This window comes from Sciurus carolinensis, chromosome 9, assembly GCF_902686445.1.
Source record: "Sciurus carolinensis chromosome 9, mSciCar1.2, whole genome shotgun sequence".
NCBI classification, from domain to species: Eukaryota; Metazoa; Chordata; class Mammalia; order Rodentia; family Sciuridae; genus Sciurus; species Sciurus carolinensis.
The window spans coordinates 40,305,563-40,327,021 of NC_062221.1; the positions used below are offsets into that span (position 1 = coordinate 40,305,563).

The window sequence follows — 21,459 nt, forward strand, 5'->3', positions numbered from 1 at the left end:
GTGGTGGATGGATATAAGACCATTGTGTAGAGGGATAATGGCTGGTAAGGAAATGGAAAAAGGGTCTAGACGCTGCTCTTGAGAACTGCAGCTATGGAGGGTATGAGAGAGATGAGATTGGTGTGGGTTTGGGAGGTGGGTTTCTGTTGAGTATCATTAGGATGTGAGTGTTTGAGCATCTGCATGATGAAGGTCAATGACAGATATAAATAGGAGGACCAATTTATCATCCAAACCAGACTCTTGAGAGTGAAGTAGATAACTGTTAATAATTTTTCTTGGACAACAGCATAACCTAGGGATGTCCCACACCAACTATTTCTAATGATCCTAAGAAAAAAGGGAGCTATTGAAGTCACAAATGGGGAAGAGAAGGCAATGAAGCAAGACCACCGAGGAGGAAGGAGAGTGGAATCTGAGCAGAGGCATGGTCAGCGAGGGTGTGGCAGCCATTAAGAGGTTTCCCGTGTGCCAAACACGGATCTGGAGCCAACTGCATCCCTGTTCTCCACAGGCTTACAGTTCAGTGCACTGATCATCATGGGGTAAGATGAGGGGAGGAAAAGACTGAGCAGAAGAACTGTGACAGTCACATTTGAGAAGCTACCTTAAAATTCTCTTGGGGACTTTCTTACCCTGGGGGATGGCCCCTTCCTTTCTTTCTTCTACTTCCCCTTCTAATATACTTTGCTATTCTTTCACATAAGAAGAAGAAGAAGAAGAAGAAGAAGAAGAAGAAGAAGAAGAAGAAGAAGAAGAAGAAGAAGAAGAGGAGGAGGAGGAGGAGGAGGAGAAGGAGGAGGAGGAGGAGGAGGAATAATAATAATAATAATAATTCTGTAGGGGGCAAGTGTAAGTTTGAAGAATTTAATCAATATTATGTTTCAATGTATTTTATTTTATTTCTATTGGCCACACATTAGGAAAGGTGGAGCAATATTGAAGGAAGATGTTTTGTTTAGTTTTTGTCTTTGTTATTACAAGAAGACACAGGCTGAAAACAGCTGAGAAATTCTGACCCAGGGATGGAGAAATAGCTTCCCTTTTATGAGCAGATATTACTTTCTAGATTCTATGCCAGGTGATATTGATTAGTTGGTTGCACTATCCTTATTAATTTTATAAACAACCTTCAAGTAACTTGATGTGAAATCTGAGACTCCAAAGGGCTAAATAACTTGCCAGAAAATGGATCACATTTGCAAGGGTCATCACGACAATCTGACAAGGGATCTGTGCTTCAGAGCTGGCGTGCTGCCTGTTGCCAGTCAAGGTAGGAAGGTGTTCACTCCAAGGTCCTTCTACCTACATTTGTACCTGAGGCACTGGGAGGATTACAGTCTATGAGTTCTACTTATTAGAGAAAAAAATTTAAAAATCACTAAATTAAAGGTAAGCCATGAAATGCTACATGGAGTAGAGAGCGTGCTGCCAGAATACCAGAGTTTAAGCCTCACTCACTTAACTGGTTCAATATGATCAGAACATGTGTCACAGAAAAGAAGGCAGCTGAGCAAGGCCTTGAAGAGCAGGGCGATGATGTTTGGGCACCTGGAATGTGTACATGTACCTCAGTGGAGGTGGTGGAGAGTGGTCAGAGAGGCCTCAGGGGGACACTTCAGGGACGAGGAAAAATAGAACAGTAAGCACAGAGACAGCAAGGTACAATGAGGTTCAGACACAAGTGCAGAGACAAGGAACAGTTGAGAGTTACTGGAATAGGAAGAGTGGAACTAGAAGAGAAGACAGTGGAAGAGATTTAATTAGAAAGAGGAAAGACATTCCTAACAGTGGCTATTTAATTAAATATCAAACTAAAGCAGTTGGATTTCTCTTTGCAGAACACAGAGACCACTGAAGATTTTTTTCTGATTTCCAAGACTATCTTTCCAGAGCTAAGATCATTGAGGGCCATACAACTTGTCCAAGCATCTTCAGTTTGTCTACAAGATCTTACAAAATAATATAGGCTTCTTCACACGTGCACACCCACCCCATCAACATGATTTTCTGTTCTCTCTTTCTTTTGTTTGATGCTGGACATGGAACCCAGGCCCTTGCTCATGCTGAGGGTATGCTTTCCCACTGAGCTACACTCCCAGCCCAATAAGGTCATTTTTGAGCAATAAGGAGACACTCGACTCTTTTCTAGAATGACATGACACTTGGATTTAGCACGAGATTTACCTAGGTTTGTTGTATGCTTCCTATTGAGTGGTGCTGAGAGTATTGCTAACAACAGTTGGACTCAAATTTTTTTTTTCTTCACTGCTGAGATGTGATGAAATTTGCTAACAGAGGTATAAAACATCCAGTTATCTGACCAGAATGGGACTTGGGTGCAAAGGTCCGATCTTATTTTTACACATTCACAATCTAAGGCTTGGTCCTTTGTCTACTCCGTATTCCCCATTTCCATGTGACCCCCTGGCAACTCCTTAATCTTTCCAGAATTTCTAGGTATAAGGAACTTCGTTAAATATAACTTCAAGCTCTATTCCCAAGTCTGATTACGACTGATAGAGATGCAACCAACTGAACAACTTAATGAAGTCCCTTCTTTGAGAAGTGAAGGATCACATGTTTAATTCTTTCTAGAAGTGTACTATCATAAAAAAATTTTTTTTAAACATTAATGCCAATGAATATCTACTAGAAATAAATGATAACAGATTCATTGGTCAAGAAGCTCATGCAAGGGTAGAGTGTTTGTAGAGGGAAAATATGGTTCTCCAGTGAAAACATACAATATCCTAGGTCTAACCAGTTGGACCCAAGTACATGCAGAGTCATCATATGAACCCACACATATTCTTCACAACTGTAACTAAGACAGAAAAAGCAACCATCCCTAGGATCCATCTTGAGCCCAGAAATAACTAGCTTGAGGAGATCAGAAAATAGCTATCAGTAAAGGGCCACCTTCTCCTTGACCCCCACCCCCAATATTGTCTGCTTGCTACTAGAGACTTTATTTGGGAGTCCCATTTGACCAAAAAACATGAAGTCATTAGAAATCCATTTGTGAGTGGTGGATTTCCTTGGTCACACCACCATTGGATCTGTCTTTCTATACCCTAAAAGCACACAGGCATTTGGAATGCCTATAAATTAGGGAAGACAGAGACAGACAGATATACACACAGAGCAGAAAAAAACTTATGCAAAACAACAGTGTATCAAGATCTCAATACCAAACTCAGAAACTAATTTATGGGAAGAGTGATATCCTCCAGTCAAAACCATGTAACTATTTACCAAATGTGACCACAGCCCCTCTGCCCAGGAGGCCACCACCGGACCTGAGCATTGCCTCTGCAGCCTCCCTCCAAACAATGCATCCTTGTTCCACAGCCTCCCAGCTGTGACAGGCATGATAAAAATGGAGATTGTTTTCATACTCTATGTACTGCTTCTACACTGACAGCAGCATGGTCATTCGCCAAATAATCAGAGTATGTTGGCATTTTTATAAATAAAGTGCTTGGGTTTGACAGTAATCTGTGCAAGGAGGACTTGGAGGATGGACAAAAAATGTCTTCTTTCCCATGCATAGGAAAAGAGCTTCCTTGGCTGTTTTTCAGCACACTGAAATTTCTTTCGACCAAAAGGCAGTCAGAAGCACAGCAATGACATCAGTTCAGCCCAAGCTCTGCTCTCCCCGAAAGGACACAGGGAAGTATTTCTTTCCTCCATGGCTTGCAGGAATGTGTTCCTGGGGCTCCCTGAGCTATACAAGCAGGATTTTATTTCAGTAGCATAGAGGAATGGGGGTGGAGAGGAGGGAGTGAGGGATCTACCGCTCAGAGAACCCCGCAGTTCTCTGCTCACAAGGATTGCTTCGTTTTCTCCTCACCACAACCCTGAGAGGTGGGCATCATTGTTCCCAATTTGCCCATGAGGAATCCAAGCACACTCTGGTGTGGTGACAAAGGCCACGACCACAGCAGTCTACCCCAGAAGTCTCCAGAAGTGTAGGGGTGGTCAAAGTTTAAGAAAGGGAGACGCACGTTTCTCCTTTAAGAAAATCACCTCTGAGGCTGGGGGATTTTAAACACAAATGCTCTGCTACATACATTTACATCTGTTTTGTCAAAAAGGTATTTTTACGGGGTTTGAAGTATTTGTATAGACAACATCTCTCAAAAGTTCATTTAGGAAACCGCCTGTGTAGGAAGTATATTTAATTACCATTTGACAAATGAGAAAACTGACCTTCTGAGAGTTTAGGCAATGTGCCAAAGTCCCAGCTAGGGAGCAGAAGAAAGGGGCTCAATGCAGATTCTTGATCCTTCTTCCTCTGCTGCAGTGTCTTCCACGTCATGATGATTCTCTCATAGTCCTGAGCATGCTAAAAACTCAGAACCAAAACTTTCCAACTAGGAGTGCAGCAAGAGACCAAGGCTTGTTCCATCAATGCAGTTTGCCAGGAAGAACTTGTTCTGACAACTAGAGGATTCAACTCTGGGGACTTTTGACTGAGGGTATTTCCACAGTCTCTCTCCGCCACTCCCCTCCCTTCTCTGCCAACTCCCTCATCCCAGCAAAATCAAGTCACACTTGGTACAGATCAAAGCTGCCTTGCAGACTGTGGGTCCCACAGTAACAGCTCTTCACACTACACACAGCTCGAATTTTCCAGGGAGCAGAGCACTCAATCCAGAATGATCGATACCAGAGCGTAGAGTCTAACCTAGTATGACTTTGAGAACTCCCATATGAACAGCAAAAAGTCTTCACTGAGTGTCTGGGCGGAGAGGTACACACAAGTACCCCAAGGTGGACGGTGAGACAGCAGACCACTCACAACACGGGAGCACAGCTGAGGGTCCAGCTATGACACGTTTAGGCAGTTGCTGGAATGTATTTCTAGCAGCCACTGATATCTGGATGAGATATCATTGGGCTAGCAGGGTACTGTCCTGCTAGCCACATTCCAAATGAATATTTAGAAACTTTGCTTTCTGCCAGAGAATTCAGAAATACCAAATAAGGGCCATGACATAAGAATTAAAAAATAAAATCTATTTCTCACCACCACTTTTAAGGCACATTTAATTGTCCAGTTCATCTCTTTTCTAAAGGGTAAATTTAGCTCTGTTGGAGAATTCAGGATAAACACATCTGAGGGGCACGTGAAGATGTTCAATTTTACAGCATGCTAACACCAACAAACCTTGATTCTGAACTTAGACACTGTTGAAGAAATTGGAAAAATGAGTTCAATACTAACTTGGTGTTTGATCCTTCAAGAACACTGAACGCACTGTATCAACTAACATATACAATCTTCTGACGTCTGAGTGGTCTTTATTTCCTTTCTAGAAGTTGGCTGGCAAAGTCTGCTGTTCCTTTTAGCTTCCCTTTAATAAAGGAAGTAAAAAAACTTTGAATGTTATTTATGATTGAGTCTGGGGGTGATAGTTGCCAGATGTGAGATAATTCACGTAAACTATGAAAAGATAAAGATCCCCAAAGATTACTGATTTCTACAAGCAGAACTAGAAAACAAGGGTCAGAACAAACATGGCACCTTCCAAAATGTTTAACAGTGAATCCAAAAATCCTATGTGCTGGGGCTGGTTTAGAAGCCAGCAAGAGGCAAAGGCATCAGGGACCAATAAGGACCACACCAAAAGAGTGTGGCAGTAGAGCTGGAGGGATTGTTTTGCTTTGGTAAGAGACTGAGGAGGCCTCACAATGGAAGTAACACTTCTCCTAGGCTTTGAAGGATGTATAAGATTTTGTTGAAGATCTGTGGTGGTGAGGGGAGAAGAGCCATCCCAGCAGAGAACTAAAATATAGGAAAAACATCAGAAGGGAAAAAATAGACACTCTTGAGCATATGGGGTGATATTCTATTCGGAGGGGGAAAAAAGATTATGCCATCTGAACCTTTACAGCATGTTATTTTGAAAAAGTATATTAATTTCAGATGTAAAAACATTTTCCTTGTGTACAAGTAAATATTGTAATTGAAGTGACAGAGTAGACATGTAGAATTTATTATCTGAAAGAAAATCTAATCAATAGGTATTTCATTTCGAAAAGTTAATGAAATATTATGGAGAGAGTGGCCTTTTAAGCTTTGATTTTTAGATTCAGAGAAAGAGCTTAATTTCCAGTGACAAGGTCAGTACTAGTTGAATGCTCTCCTTTTGCTTCCCACAGAAAGGACTGCTCTTTCGTGCTTGGATTATTTATTAAAATCAGGCTTCAATAATCAGAGTCTACTTAAACTTTTTTTTGTAGATCAGCAAGTAAAAAAATCATATCACCTTTTTTTATTTCTACTAGCTTTAAAGGGTTGTTAAAGTGCTTATGTGAAATTAAACATTAATTTCATGAACATGTTTTGGTGCATAAAAAAATCCTCTCTTTTCAGTTCATACTAATTAATATTCAGTGCAATAAGTACACGGGTATTTAATACTATTATCATCAGGGAAGGGCAGAGGGTTCAAGTCATTGCAAAGGACAATGTGGGTATATTTTATCTCCTGCTAATTAGTAAAATTAGATGAACTTCTGGAAGATTATTTAAAAGCAAAGGTTTGCCAAGCCTATTTTCAATAAGCAGTTTTTATGCTCCCAGTAGCCTAAGACTCAACTCCTAGATGACAAAAATAAATCTTTTGGTACATCCATCATGGTTAAAGCAAGCTACTTCCAAGGTCAACTATAGGGTCAGATACAAAAGGATTGCCACGTAGTCACATATGCAAAATCAGAGACATAGGCTCATCTGAAACAAACGCTGTGCCTTGCAAAGGGAAATTCATTTATTTGTTCACATTTATGGTAACCCATAATTAGAGCTTGATTTGGGGACACAATTAAAATTTATATTTTTGCCAAATAGATACCTTCTCATGGAACTAAAAAGTGTAAAAACCCTGACTCTTCTTTTTGCCAAGATCAGGTCAGTGAGAAGACTATATATCTTAGGTGGTGTATGTAAAGTGATAGACATTACATGACACTCTGTCATGATGGAGACAGTCCCTCTTTCAAAAGGATGTCTTTGTTAAGTCCATGTGTCCTCATAACTGCCTTTGAGAAGTAGACACACGCTGATCCTATAACACTCTGCACCTTCTTTGAAGCCCTTAAAGACCTCACTTCAAAAACATGTCCTCTTTTAATTATATCATCCTGGTACATGAGAGATAAGGTGATTTCTCTACTTCCTGGATCAAAAGGAACAGCAGGATTAGACAGAAACAGCACATCGACTATCATTTTGACGGTCTCAAGATTACAACATTTGAACATTTTATGTCCACGCCACAATCCTCCTTTCAGTGTCTAGGAGGAAGTTTCTGCACTTTGTTTGACCCGACTGAACTTTGTCACACTGCCTTCTCACCACCCCTGCTGCAGCAAGCCACTAAATCTTACCAACTATCTCTTTGTTGTCTCTCGTACATTCCCAGCCCCTCCTTCCAATCTTACCAAGCCAGTTAAGTTGCACTTTTCACCTTCTCTGTTGACATACAATGAAGTAACTGCATTTATTTGAATATTGACTGCACATTTTGTCAACATCTCAAATTTTATAAGTCAACTAGATCGTGTTTCAAGGCAACGTCCTAAAATTTCATAGCTCATCTCTCTTGGCTTGCTCAGAGCAAAGTCATGAAATGAAAAAACCCAGAACTTTAGAGAAAGTTTGTTTAGTCTTGTCATCATATAACTGAACTAAATTATTCAGTACCATATAAGTATTTTAAAACATTCTGTTATGGAAAAGGAAGCTATTAGTTTGTTAAAATATACTTAAATTTGATAGGCATTTTTAACCAATGTCTATGAAAGTAGAATGAGTTGGAATGAAAATTATTCAACATGAGTTCAATGTTGTAGAGACAGAAGATGGGCAGCTATGAGGAGAGGGCCACCTGCTAAATGACAATGTCTGGGCTACAAAGTCTAGCTTGTTCCATCATGGGAGAAAAGAGGCCCATTCTGTTCTGCACCCACAAGGTATAGAGGACTGTTGTACCTGATGCTTGGGGCCATTATCACCTGAGTTTTTAAAATATTTTCTGCAGTATATTGTCTAACCTAGTTAATATAAAATGCTGGACTTGAGGCCATCTATGTCAAAGAATCTGACTTTAGAACCAGACCCCTAGTACTGTTTGAAACATTGCACTGAATCTACTGGAAGATATTGTTAATTCCTGAACTAACACCCCAAGGTTTACAAGAATCTCCTGTTGACTTTTCCCACTCCAGGTGAAAAGATGTCACTTGCATCAATATGGAAACATATTGATTAAGTTATCTTTTTAAAAAATCTGACATTTAACTTTGCTTAACTTTGAGAAATCTAAATATTTTTAAAATTGGACTTTCATGTTATGAAAGTTGATTTTGTAAATAAAGACAATGTTACCTGCTAATGATTCCAAAAACACTTGGTCAATCTGTTAGCCAGACCATAAATTATGCCATGTACTGTATTTAGTTGTTGAGTTAAAGAAAGATAAGAATTTTCCTATGATACATCGAGTTTGGAAGCTAATCCAACCTACTGAATGGAACAAACAGGTCCAGACCTGATAAGTTAAGTCATACAGACTAAAAACTGTGCATACAAGTTAAACCTAAGGAGCAAACAAAGCATCTGCCTACACAGACATATAGAACCTAGGGTCAGAGCACCTACCACAAATCAGATGACTTGAGGGCCAGGGAGATTAGGAGATGACTAAGGCTGATTTTGTGAGGACAGTGAAAAGGTTAAAGGCTCCATAAACTGCTTCTGACTATTGCTTGGCCCCAGGATGGGCCCAATGTAGCTAACATCTTTAATACTTCAAGCTTAGCCAGAATCCAAATTTGTTATGTGAAATATTCCAACTATTAAACATTGGTCATGAAACTCAAAACTTTTGAGACACACTGAAACACTTTCATAGCTTCTTGATTGTCACTTCTGATCAAAGTTTCAGTGGGACATTATGTAGACTTTAGGCACAAATAGGATTGCAAATGATAAATGACGGCCTTCAGAAAATAACCCGAAGAAGAAACTACTCTTAAAAGTAAGAAGTGCTTAAGCTGGTAAATTTGGAAACACCTATACCAGGACTTCCATCCTTGTCCTCATTCCAAAATGTCAGCAGGCATCCACCAAGCGCCATGTGCCAAGATCCAGAGGCAGAGTGAAGAGGATGAAAGGCTGACCCTCATGAGATTTCAGTTCAATGGATGTACCTGATTGTAATCCTGGCATTCACCAGGCGATTTCCTAGCACTCCTGGACTACAGGATTCAAAGGAAATCCCTCCCTCCCTTTCTTTCTTTCTTCTATGCCTACTTGCAGTTTACACTCATTACAGCTTCATAGCCAGAGTGGTAAGAAAACCGCCTTGTCCCCTTAGGAAGAACTCTGGCAGGGTTCTGGTGCAGATTTAATGTGACATGCAGGAATGTGTAATTCTACCAGTGAGCTCATTTGAGTGTTCCTCCATGTTGCACAGTCTGCTAGCTGCTTAGCTAATATCCTTTCTTCTGCCTTTTGCTTTATGAAGGACAGAAATGAGCCCAATTTTTTTAATGACATTTCTGAGATTAGACCAATCATGTTCTAATTATGTGAAATTAAAATCCAGTCTATGAAATGTAAAAAGAAATGGTTGTTTGGGATTTCAGGAAAAGGTGAATACATATGCTGGGCATGGTGGTGCACACCTACAATCCCAGCTACTCAGAAGGTTGAGATAGGAGGATGGCAAGTTGGAGGCCAGCCTCAGCAACTCAGTGAGACCCTGTCTCAAAATAACACAAAAATGTCTGTGTCTGTAGCTCAGTGATAGAACAATCGCTTAACTTGTCCTTTCCCACTGTTTTTCTGTCAGTTACCCAAATATGATAACTAGAGTTGTAGTGGCTCCATTGTGATCCTAAGAAAACTTTTTAGGAAGGAAGCTACCAACCAAGAATAATGAGGCAAAAAGACTAAAAGAACTTGGATCATTCATGTCTTCATGAGGTCACCACACCAGTCCTGGAGACCGACTACCTCCCCAGGGAAGCTGTAAGTATTTATCAATTTAGGCAAATATGCCTAATAGGTCATTTATTGATGTTACATCGCATTGCACAGTATTTTCAATGTCATTATGATATGTCCAATTAGCAACATATAGTTCAGAGTTTTGTACATAATTGCAACACACAGATTTTAACAGTATTTCCATCAACCTTTGTACATGTATGGGTGACAGATTGTCTTAGATGATTTCTAACTGAAATATTTGTCTAAAAAAACTATTCCTTTAAGAAGTTCTAAAGTAATCATGAGTTTCAACCCATAAAACATAATAGTATTTATGCTTCAATAATTTGATTACCTTATAGGCTTCATGTTATGTGTGAGAAGTAAAATAAACAATAGAGAAAAAAAAAACCCTCCTAATGTATTCTAAATGCAATCCAGAACCTATGCAGTATCAATTAACCAAGGGGACATCTCAAAATATGTGTAATATTCTTATCTTAAAAAACATTTGGAGAGTGTGGGCAAGCATTTATTTATCTATGTGTAGGAATAAATCATTTGTACTTCCTTTTCTAGGATGCCAAGAGACTACCTAAATTCTGGGAAACCATTGGCATTCCACTGAATCAAGTCATCTAAACATGTGTGTTCATTCATTTCTCTCTCTCTCTCTCTTTCTCTCTCTCTCCAGATTATATTTGGCCTCACGAACAAGCTCTTATCCATAGTGAGGGTCAATTTTGTAACCTATTCTGCTCCAGTGTTCTCTTATAAATAAGTTGGTAATTATTGCAATATTTTTAAAGAGAAAAATTTAATTATTTTGAATTAAAATTTATAAAGTTCTGGATGCAGGAAAAAAAATAAAGCTACTACCCATTCATCCTATGACTATTGTAATTAAGTACTATACAACAGATGATGAATATTTTAAAGTTAAGTAAGAAAATGTGTCTGCCCATAAAAATCAACTGAGGTCAATGATAAGCAAAAGTTTATCATATAGCATGGCAAATGCCAAAACAAAAGTGTTCCCAAAGTTTTCTATGACCCAGAAGAAGAAATATCTAAATCTATCTTGGGCATCAGGAAAACAATTTAAAGAGAAGATGGGTAGGTGAAATTTTTTTAAATATATTTTTTTTTAGTTATAGGTGGACACAATACCTTTATTATTTTTAAGTGCAATTGGGAATTAATTGGACAAAGAAAAGTGAAAGGCATTGCAAGTGGAGAAAGGGGTCTGCTTGGAGCTCATTTACCTATTTGAAAACAACATGACAAATGACACCTGCTTAAACCTGTGACTTAGTTCCACAGCAGAATTCCTAGAAAATGCTGGGCATGGTGGTGCACACCTGTAATCCCAGCTACTCAGAAGGTTGAGATAGGAGGATGACAAGTTGGAGGCCAGCCTCAGCAACTCAGTGAGACCCTGTCTCAAAATAAGATAAAAATGTCTGTGTCTGTAGCTCAGTGATAGAACAATTGCTTAACTTGTGTAAGACCCTGGGCTCATGCCACAGTACTGAAAAGAGAGAGAGAGAGAGAGAGAGAAAGACAGAGAACATATCATTAAATATTGTCATAAGTCTGGTTCTAAAAGTCTACAGAACAAATAGAATAAATAGCAATCTTTGTGTGTGTGTGTGTGTGTGTGTGTGTGTGTGTGTGCGCGCGCACGCGCCCGGGAGTGAACCCTAGGGCATTTAACCACTGAGCCTCATCCCCAGCCTTTTATTTTATTTTATTTTATTTTATTTATTTTATTTTATTTTAAGACAAGTTCTCACTGCTAAGTTGCTTAGGACCTCACTAAGTTGCTGAGGGTGGCTCTGAACTTGCAATCCTCCTGCCTCAGCCTCGCAACTGCTAGGATTACAGGTATGCTCCCTCCGGCCCAACAGTAAATAACAATCATAACAAACTGATGATAGTTTACACCCATGACCCTTCCAATATTCCATGGAAATACATTTGGACATCAAAAATGGTTAAGCAAAAAAATAATTTTTTGTTCATAGTTTTAGAAATTTTAGGTCAAAATATATTTTTCCTCTCGATTGAGTTTTTTTAAGATAATAAAATAAATGTAATCCATAGAAAATTTTCATGTTATCAAAATAAGTTACATTTCCATTAAGTAATATCATCCATTGTCAATAACATTTAGCTGAACTTGGGTAATAAAACTTTTGCTACATCCTCCTACTTAGATGGATAGACCCTAAATTTATATAAATAAACACACTGTCCACCTACATATATAATTAATATAGCTATAATTGACAACTGTGGTGTTTGAGTGCCTAAATATTGGTAGCTAAGGTGTAGGTAAATTTTAGATAATGATATCGATTATGATGCCACCACCAATATCATTATTCATACCTCTAATCATATTTCCAATGATAATAAAACTACCCTACCATCTTTATCATTCTTCATGCTTACTAAGTTCCAGGCATTATGCAAACATCTTCATACCATTTAATTCATATACTGCTATCACCAAGATGCAGATATAAATGCCATTTTGCAAATAAGGAAGCTTAAAGCTTATCAAGATTAAGCAAATTGTTATTTTCTTTTTTTTTTTTTTTTTTTATTTATTTTTTTACGTTTACATAGGGTAAAGATGTTTCTTTTTTTTTCCGTTCCCCCCCACCCCTCCCACCCTTTTCCCTTTATACAGTCCTTCTTTCCTTCATTCTTACCGCTCTCCTTAGCCTAACTCTAAACCTAACCCTAAACCTAATGCTAACCCCTCCCACCCCCATTATATGTCCTCATCCGCTTATCAGCGAGATCATTCGTCCTTTAGTTTTTTGAGATTGGCTTATCTCACTTAGCATGATATTCTCCAATTTCGACCATTTGCCTACAAATGCCATAATTTTATCATTCTTCATTGCGGAGTAATATTCCATTGTATAAATATGCCACAGTTTCTTTATCCATTCATCAACTGAAGGGCATCTAGCAGTTAATAGGGAAGGCAATCTAAACAGTGTGAAACAAACTCCAAATTTACCACTGGTGAGTGTGTGGGTTTAGTCTTCTCTGAACAAAGGTTTCCTCATCTAAAATTTGGGTGCACCCATCATGCCTATCTAATAGAGTGGCTTTGAATATGCAATTTAATATCATAAAGATAGTTATAAAATGTACACAACCATAAAAGTATTAATTATGCCCACGAAAAGGTGATAAAGGGATTTATGTGATAAAAACTTAAAAACAACACACCTACAAAAACAGCTTATGGTAAATGATAATAGAAGACAGAAATAGTTTACTGCGGGTGTTTCTTGCAGTTTCCCAAGTGTCATAACACACTGGAAGACTTTAGAAATCTTAGACACATCATTTATCTTACGTTCCACTAAAGATTGATCTGAAAATACATAGGATGGACCACATAAATTGACCCCACTATAAAAATTCAAAGGGCTTGCCAGATTCATCTCTTTTTTTATTTTAATCTTTTAAAAGCATGTTTAGATTATATTCATTTGATTTTAGTGAAGCTTTTCTCTAAAATAAATTGCCTATACATGCACACACTAACACATGTGGAATTCCTTTTCTGTAATCCTCAAAGAGGCTTTTGATTCTTCTTCTGATTCACCAAGAAAGAGTCAGTGAGCAAGTGAGATGCGTACTGGGATTTGGATGGCTCCGGAGTCACAGCATACGTTTACATAGAAACCAGATGGTTGTGGAAATTTTTCTCTCTTTTTTTTTCTTTTATAAAAAATGAATGGATTATTGAGGTGTTTCTACAGAGTCTTATCCTCAAATGGATAAAAAGTGCAAATCAAAGGAGAACTAAAGGGAAATGGCATTTAAAATAATCAAGCAGCCCATCACAGCTCAATCACACATCCCACAGGGCCAAGTCCTTCGAAAGGAATATCGCCAGGACCCAGGATGCTGGGTGGAAGGTCTGGGGCTTCCATTATTCACGGAAAGGGGAGGACATAGGAAAGGAGAAATCTTTTAGTCAAGAAAGTTGAAGGTCTTTAGAGGACTTACTTTTTTTTCCCCCTCCCTGGAAAACCAACCACAGTTTATAAGATGGGATGTTCAAGGGACTTCACTTTTTAATCTTACAATATTAATCCCCTGAAGCTTTGAACTGACAGGCAGGCCAATGTAAATGAGCCAGAACAAGAATCAGAGCCAGAATTTTTGTTGTACCATGACAATTTTAAAAAATGTGTTATTAGTGCTCAGTGATTAATGAGCATGCAGGAGAAGGGATGTAACAAGTAGAAGATTGTCCTGGTATGTACATGGTTTATACAATATCAGGGCAAAATAGAATCAATTTTCCTACACGCTTACACATATACATATTGTACAGGCGTATCCATACCATATGGGATATTTCATGTAATTTTTATTTACCTTTAGCATTTAAAAAATGTTTAAAATATTTGTTAATAGATACCAGATACCTGTGAAATGATACACACACAATATTCTCCATTTATTAAATAATATATTTATTAGTTATCTACTATGTATTCCTATTTTGTCTTAAATAATTCAGATTCAGTACCTACTGGTAAGTTAATTTCATTGACAAAACAAATTAACCAGATCTGTAGTAACCCATGAATGCAATCACAGAGGATAAATTTAGTTAAAAATGCTGTTAAAATTCAAACAACTAGGAAAGGAAAATAAAAGCATGGCATTAAAGGAAAAGAAAATCTTTTTTAACAAAAGAGAGTATTCTGGGAAAATATGATGCTCTAACAAAAGCATAGCATGTCATTTTATGAAATTTAAATTAACAACATCCTCTCCTTTATGTCTGACCACCAAAATGCTCAGAAGAATTAAAGGCCTGCCCACAAATTGTACATGTTTATGAAGCAGAAATCTAATGTCAAGTGTTCATCAGGCTCCTCAAGCTCCGTTGAAGCAGAGGAGAAGGAAGCCCAGAGAAAGTTAGGGGAACGGGGAGGGGGATGGAGAAACAAGAGACACAGGGGCAATCCATCAACCACGTCCACTGTTCCACGTCAAAGCCACAAACAGCTGTGACATGCCAAGGAACAAGAACAAGAACAACAGCCACCATATTTTAGGAATTGAATAAAGTATAGTAAATAAAAGGATAGTGACATAGCAATTACCCACAACAGACATTAGGAGACAGGGTAATTTTCATTTGATCAGTTATTTGTTTGTTGACACCCCTCCCCTACCTTGGCCTCTTCTTATTTTAAAGACTACATCCCAAAATAAACAGTTACCCAGCACTACCACTACCCCCAGTGAAAAGCAATGTAGTAATTGAAAAAAAACTCAGAGAGGATTATTTTCACACACTACAGATAGATACAAAACTTTTTGTAACTTTGTTTGGTTTTTATGATAACTTGTTTTAGAAACAAAGTTACAGGTAAAGAAAAAAAATCAGAGTAAAATAATCAAATAAGCAAGCAAATCATCTTTGTGCTGCTTAAGAAAAGGGAGTTCTACTAAACAATCATGGTTCCTACTCCTTTTCTTTTCGCTTATTTACTGGGTGTTTTTCTTTCCTCCCTCCCTCCTTTCCTCTTTCCTTCCTTCCTTTTTTTCTTTCTTCCTTCTTGTCTTTCTGTCCTAAGGGCAGAACTGAACCTGGAGGCATATTCCTGTAACCCCAGCTACTTGGGAGGCTAAGGCAGGAGGACTGCAAGTTGAGGCCAGCCTTGGTAATTTAGAGAGACACCATCTCAAAATAAAAGGATCTGGGGATGTGGCTCAGTAGTAGAGCTCCCCTCCCTCCCCTGGGTTCAAGCCTCAGTACCACAAAATAAAACGAAACAAAACAAATAAACTAAAACATAACCCAAGGGCCAATCCAGTCAGTCAATACCAATTTTATTTACGCTTTTCGAGGCATCTATCTCAACCTCACTTCTGAGCTCTTTTCTTTCCTTTAATAACACTTGAAAAATGCTTTTAGGAAAGAATGTTCGAAAATTTTACTTTCTCCAATAGGGTTAAATCTGTAAAGAATTGTTGTATTTGCTTTTATTTAACCCTGGATCATCCAGTAAATTTATATAACTATTTTTAGTTATTCGTTTGAATTTTCTTCTTTTAAACATCAGTATAGTGGCTCTGGGCATCAAAGATATTATTGTTGTGCTGTTCAAAGGAACATTGTACCTAAGGCGACAACACAATGGAGAACTTTTTCTTTGGTGATGAACTCATTGGGCTAAATTTAACAGACAGATGCAACAACTGACAAACTCAGGTCATTTCAGCTATAAGTGTGGTTCTAAAGTTAGAATCAGGTAGGAAGCTTTACAAAGTACTGATACCTGGACTGCACCCCCAAAGATTCTAACTAAATTGTTCAGGGGGCCTTAGGAATCTGAGGTTTTAAACTCCTCAGGTGATTTCAGTATGTAGCCACAGATGGAGAGCTCCGGTTGATGGGAGCAGGCAAGTCAGTCCTTGCCAGACAGGAAGTATAGAGGTCGGTGAGTAGACTGATCCTGAACAAGGAAGGAAAAAGGACCAGGGAGGGACAATCCACTATTCCCCACTTGCCCAGTATTTTCAAAAATTGTTCTTGGAATTAGGGGAAATAAATGAGAAAATGCCAAATAAATAATCACCATATCCCCTTAAGTCAGTGACCCTCTAAAGAGGGAGATGAAGGAGAAAATGAGCCATCCGATGGAGAATATGCAGTTCTTCCTATAAGGCAGAAAGGCACTATCTTTAGAATGTAATCACACAATTTCTAAATTCAGTTAGACTTCCTTCAACAGAGGTAACAGAGAGCTCAGAAAGGGGAAAACTACTGTATAGGTTGAGTATTCCATATCTGAAATGCTTAGGACCAGAACTGTATCAGATTAAGACATTTTTGCATTTAGCTGAGCATCTCTAATCTGGAATTTTGAGATCTAAAATACTCTGAAATCAGAAATACTTTGAGCATTTCAGATTTCGGGGCATTTTGGATTTTGGATTTTCAGATTAGGGCTGTTCATCCTATATTATAATTCTAAAAGGGCCAGGGGTCTGTTCATCCCTATGTGTTTGGTGGAATCATTCTATTTCCCACTATGAATGCTGAGTTCTGCTTACCACTGGATGGAACAAGGATGCCAAAATTGATCGTGAAACAGAACTACTCATATGCATCAAACACACCATATAAGAACAAAAGAGAGAAATGGCCTCCAATGGAAGAAACTGTACTGGTAAGATGTTCAGAACTATTTGGTGGGAGCTTAGCATTTGAGATGATGCAGACAGACTTCGTTCAGAATGGTTTTCTGTATCCCCTGTGCTACTTTTTCTTCAGTCCATGTTGATCTTCCCTGGCCCTTTGCTTAAAGCAGAAAATATCTCTGTTCCCTCTTCTGGCCCTGGCTGCTCCTTCAGCATGCCATAAATTGAAGTGAGCTCAGCATGGGCTTGAGACTTGGGGAAGACTTTCTATAAAATGGACAAAGTTTGTCTCAATGAAAACAGAGGAGACATTTGAATATTTTATAAATATAGTCCTCAATATAAGTATTTAAATGTTTAATTAGGATTCACAGAGCAAAAAAAGATGAATTCAGAATCCCACAGATGGAATGACTTGAAATATTTTAAGTATCTTAGTTTTGTTATGAGGTGTTAAGATGTTTTCATTATTTATGTTTCTTTTATTTGTTCTAATCCAAGATGATATTAAGTGATTTGGAAAAAGAGGAGTTGAATAGTCAATATTATTGATATTTCACGTTTGTATTTGACCCATTTTTTTAAAAATTAGACATTATATATGTGTATGATGAACTTACAAAAAATAAATTGATTTGTATTAAACTATGATTTCATATAACCAATCTTTTATGATAAGAAAAAATTTAGTTCTGACATCCTTATACATTATTTATTACTTAATTTTAGAGAAATTGGGTGATGGTAGAATTGAAGCAAAATTTTTTGAAAAAAATTTTTGTTTTTTGCATTTGGTTTTGTGAGATTTCAGAATAACTTTCCTGAATTCATCTTTAGTGGCAATGTGTGTAATGATCACTTTATATAAAATAGTAATTGTGACCCACCTGGCCTCTTCACCCTTTTCACATAAATGTTAAAATTCCAATGAAATCACATACTGTTATATGTAAGTCACAGGAAGCCATCTTTTCAAAAAATATGACACAAAGTCTTGTAATAACATTTCCTGAGTACAATCTAGGGAGCTTTCAGAGGGACCAAATGAAGTCATAGAAGCAGAGCCTCCTATAAAAAGTGAGAAATATTAATAAATACAATACTTCTCTCTCATCAAATAAAAGCTCCTCACAAAGGACTGCCTCATGACCCAGAGAGAAAATATTTAATATCTTAAAGCAATTCAAAGAAAACATAAAAAGTTACACTACTTTTTATACTGAGGGTAATGTTAGGCCTGGAGAAACTCAACATAACTCAGTGTTTAAAATAAAATATATGTTTAATAGGCATCAGTTGCTGACCATTTATCTTAACACTTTTAAAGATTCTCCATTAAAACACCATATTCATTCCTTAAAAGTTTTGTAACAAGTTTCTAGCTATTTCTGTTTATTGCTACACAGAAAAGAATGACTGAGCAAGATTTATAAAGAGATGGTTACTAAATGAGAATGAACTTTGACTCATTTAAATTAACTACAATATTTATTATTGCAAGCTTGACAATGTTCTTGGAAATGTTTAAAGATGAACCTCTAGAATAAACAAATTTAATAAAACAGACTAAAAAGTAACACATGTCCTATTTAAGAAGTCCCTCCTTTCACTGGAAATCAGGAAGTCATACAAGGTTTGATGTGCAGTGTCATGGTAAAATTTGATAGAAACCATCTCAGTAACTTGAGATAGTTTTACCTAGAGAAATTCAAGGCAAGATACTCTGAAAATGTCTCAAATGACTGTCCCAAAGAGAACAAAGTAGTTCAGTCTAGTTTATAAACTTTTGTAAAATAGGAAATGATTGTATCCTCACCCATGATGGCTTCTCTGGACAAGATTTATCCACTGAGGAGAACTACCTAGGTAGACCATGGTTTAATTTAGAAATTATTTTAGTCAGCCAATAAATTAAAATTCTACATCCAAAGGAAGAGTACAATGAGACACAGAATGCCACCATTGTTAATGCTTAATCTCTATAAACAATATATAAATTTTTTTAAGCAAGAAGGAAATGTGGTCAGATCTTGCCCATGTGGGACATTTCTCTACTTATACCTTAAAATGACTCAGTGATTCACAGAATGAGACCTCGAATTTCCATGGTCCAAAAGCATAATCTTGGAAGAGATTTCTCTTTATTGATTGATCTCTCTGCCCCCCCACACACACACTTACTTTTGTCAGTGTCAAGAACACATTTGCTGATATTAATACCAACTCCCATCTTTTTAGCTCAAGATGTCATGATCATAATAAAAGAAATAATGGATGATCCTAATGCAAACACCTAGGGGGTGGTTGTCTGGGAGTTAGTTTCTGTTTGCTGCATACCAGTGTATGCCTTGTCTTATAACCAGGAATGTATGCTCTTCATCAACGAAGTCCCTGTCTTCAGAACGCTCTCCAGACTCTGAAGCTCTAGTCCAGTAATGTGTACTCAGAAGGTGCCCAAGACGTGCTCTGGGAACTTGTAAGAGAGTATTGTTAAAACAGGACACTGCCCCTTGCTTGACCTCCAGCTTTTTACACAAATAGATGTGAAAAGATGTATCAGTGTGTCACAGTGTATTTTTCACATGGTGACTAATGCTCAATATAATCTATATTCAGCTATTACAGGAAAGTAAAGATAATATCAGCAACCAACCCTGCATGATAGCCTATCTGTCCTTTGTGACTATTTTCAATGCTGTTTACCAAAGGAAAACAGGTTTTCAAAAAACCCATTCTCTTTATTAAGAATGCAAGAGAATTCGTATATGCTACGTATTCACAAAACACATATGTTTAAAACATAGCATTTATTTGGTAATGACATAATCAGAGGGTGTTTGCACTCAACCACACTGAACTACTCAAATGTCCACAATGTGCCTCTGACAATCCCTCAGGATCTGGGACCTTAAACAAGCTGTTCTGACTGCCAGGAACTTGGGCCTCCCCATTGTCTACCTCCCTTGAACTGCTACTCATTCTCCAGCCCCCCAGCTGAGATTCACTTCTCCGAGAAGTTTCCCTGGCTGCCTAATAAACAGAGCTGGGTCCCACAGCACCTCCTCCTTACAGAGGGTAACGATTATCACCCCACGTCGTAACTGCCTGTTAGCTCATAGGTCTGTTTGCCCTAGACTGTCGCTCTGGAGAGTTGGGCTGTGGCATGATCCCCACAGTCCCCAAGTGCCTGTGATGACAGGAACCTCACAGATACCTAGTGAATTGAGATGTTATCAGATGGGGCTACAAGACAATTGAATCAATTTAAGTTCAAGAAGCCTTTTTATAGATAATTTCTTTTGAAATTATTACAGATATTTAGGAGGGGTGTGTATGTGTGTGTGCATGTGTGTGTGTGCATGTGTGCATGCATGCATGTGCGCACACCCATGTGCACATGCTGGGAATTATGGGAGTTGCTAGAAAGCAAAGCAAAGGGACAGAGTATGGACCTGATCTTGGTCCTCCATGGCAGGCTGTGTTTATTCGGCTGTTATACTGCAGACTTGGAGAAATCCTGCCTCCTTCACTAGATGATAAACTCTCAGAAGGCAGAACATTTTCTCCCCATTGTCTATATTGTTGTGGCAGATCTGGAGGAGGGAGGCACTAGGAAAAAGAGATAATCGGAGGGAAAAGTCTACATTTTCACGTTCTTGGAGTAGAAATTTGGAATCATATAGGAAGAAATTAGGACAAGAGTTTTATTTTTATGTCAGTCACTAATAATTTAGGCCATTTGTTCAATATGATTGCCAGAAAACAGCACGTACAGTAGATTCACGATCAATATTGAATAAGTTAACTAGGTGAGACCAATCAAATAATATATGTTGTGAGTGCCATATAATGTCTAAATCACAGTGGGCCCTCGACAAATGCTAACTCTTCTCCCCCATTTAATTACGTTGGCAACATTTTATGTGCCCTCCAAGTGCCCTGTGAAGGTTAAATTAGGGCTCTATATCTGGGGTTTCCAAAATGTGGTCATCTGGGAACCTTTCAGAAACGCAAGTCTTGAGTTCACCTACTGAATCAGAAGCTCAAGGGCTGGGGGCCCATCCTACAGTACTTAATGTATTCTTCAAGTGACTCTGTGTCACTGCAGTTTGAGAACAGCTGCTCTGCACTAATGGGGACAATGTCCATTTAACACAGAGACCAATAATTCGAAGGGAAACCCAAGAGATAGGGAAATAACCACCTTTCCTGATGTCCCTGGAACAACATCATGCTATCATGGCATCACT

At 38.1% G+C, this 21,459-nt stretch overlaps 1 protein-coding gene across 11 annotated transcripts in view; it reads right to left on the bottom strand.

Annotated features, from left to right (window-relative positions):
* The window catches only part of Mecom (MDS1 and EVI1 complex locus), a 530,147-nt gene that overhangs the window by 214,862 nt on the left and 293,826 nt on the right, over positions 1-21,459 (bottom strand). The window contains exon 1 of one of the 11 annotated variants that reach the window (XM_047564303.1): positions 4,216-4,314. The exons of the other annotated variants lie outside the window; for them this stretch is intronic. The gene's annotated coding sequence lies outside the window, so the exon portion shown is untranslated. Of the gene's footprint in view, positions 1-4,215; positions 4,315-21,459 lie in introns of those variants that run through there. 11 annotated transcript variants of the gene reach the window in all.